Here is a 2212-nt window from a genome sequence, read left to right on the forward strand (position 1 = left end):
CCAGCTACTCAGGAGGCTGAGGCAGGAGAATCGCTTGAACCTGGGAGGTGGAGGCTGCAGCGAGCTGAGATTTCGCCATTGCACTCCAACCTGGGCAACAGAGCAAGACTCAGTCTCAAAAAAACAAACAAACAAGAAAACAAAAAAACAAACACTTTTTAAAGGTGAATTTGAAATAAGAAGAGTTGGGCGAATGAGAAGGCGTCTTGGAAGTGAAAACACATCAGAGATGTCAGCCGGAAGATCAGCGTGGAAAGGACCTACACACATCCACTTATCTTTACACAGAAGTTGCATCCCTCCAGCCCAGACCAGTGGCTCTCTCCAGGCAGGACGTTTCATAATATCCAAAGACACTTTGGGTTGTCATAGTTGACGGAGTTCTACTGGCATTTGGTGGGTAGAGGCTGTGGTCCAGCTAAACATCCTACAGTGCACAAGACAGCCCTCACGACACAGAATTATCTGGCCCAAAATATCCATGTGCTGAGGCTGAGGAAATCTGGCCTTGACAGCAGTGTGGCACCATGGACAGCAGAAATGCAGCTCCTCCGTGAGGCTGTGATCCAGACCCATTCTGTCTGAAGAGGCTAGTCTGCCACGGTGCATTTCCTGGACTCCATCATTTCTAGAGCACTGGGGCCATGGGAAGGCACTGGGGTGAAAGCCGTGGTGGAGCATCAGCGGGTAGTCAGGCAAGCCAGGGCCTGAGACTCTGGGCTTTTGGTGGGAATGTTCCTCACCCTGCCCTCCCCTCATCTCTACTACAGGTATAGGTTGTCCCTTGTTTTCCTCTTCATAAAATCCCACTTTAAAGCCAGAAAGGACTTTGGTCGAAACCAGCTGCTCTAATAGGTGAGGTGCTATTTTTCCATTTTACAGATAGGTATACTGAAATCTAGAGGTTAAATGCACAGGGTATGTGCTTAGCTGATTCCCCTAAGAGCTTCAAGTTCCCAGAGGGCAGAGACTGCTTTCCAGTCATCGCTGCAGTCCCAGCCTCTGGCAAAGTCATGTCTCAGCAGATGCCAAATGAAATGTCTTCAGTTAATGGTCACTTTTATCAGTGACTTTGGCCCCAGGCTCCTGCCTCCAGGAGAGCGCACTCTCTGAGCACCCATCCTCTTCTGCATCCTGCTCACTACAGTGAGGGACCCCCCCCTTTCTGGGGTTCAAGGCCACCCAGTCCTGGATGGGAACAGCCCCCCCACCGACCCTGGTCAGGCAGCTTCAGCCTCCTGGTGGGAAGATGCAGTGGCAGCTTCCCCACCCCTTCACTCCTTCCCTCCCCTCCTTTCCCCTCTGGCCTTACAAAGGGCTCAGGGCAGGACAAATCCCCCCTCCAGCCTCTTGGGAATGTCTTCACTGCCCCCGAGGAAGCCCACACAAATGGCCACCCTGACCTTCAGTGGCCACTTCTAACTCACAGAGCAAGACAAAGAGAGACCAAAGAGACCTATCAACCAGCAGCAATATGTTATGTGCACCTCATTTGGACTCTGATTCTTTAACAGATTTTTAAAAACAAGCAAAAACCTATAAATAGACAATTGGAAATATGAACTCTGATTAGATATTTGACAATTTCAGGAATGGTTGTTAATTTTTTAAAGTGTAATAATGGCATTGTGGTTATGTATTTAAAATGAGTCATTATCTTTTAGAGATACAGACTGAAATATTTATAGATGAAATGACATGATGTCCAGAATTTGCTGAATAATACAGGAAAGGAGGAAGCAGATAAGGATATTGATGAAATAAGGTTGGCTGTGAGTTGCTAATTGTGGAATCCAAGTGATGGGTACATGGGGAGTTTATAACATTTTGCCTATTTTTATATGCATTTAAAAATCTTACAGCCTGTGAGAGCTGCCTGGGACCACTCAGGGAGCACACAGACCATGGTGTCCAAACCATTTTCTGCGGAACCCAAGATTCCAAAAAGATGCCTCAGGACTGGTGCTGAAGGTTGGGTGCAGGGAGGGGATGGTGAAGGGGAGCCCAGGGAGGGGGCTGTGGGGGTGCACTTCTGTTTCAACCAGTTTTATATAGTAGAGTTCTATAGGAGAGCTCATTTTGGGAGAAAGGTTCTGCTCAGAGGAGGAAGCAGTTTTCCAAAGACCATGTGTGTGGGGCAGCACAGAGCCGAGCCCGGGCTCCCGGCTATCAGTCTCCCTGGCTCTGTACCACACCGCCTTCCCAGGGCATG

The sequence above is a fragment of the Colobus angolensis genome, unplaced genomic scaffold, assembly GCF_000951035.1.
Source record: "Colobus angolensis palliatus isolate OR3802 unplaced genomic scaffold, Cang.pa_1.0 Scaffold377, whole genome shotgun sequence".
NCBI classification, from domain to species: Eukaryota; Metazoa; Chordata; class Mammalia; order Primates; family Cercopithecidae; genus Colobus; species Colobus angolensis.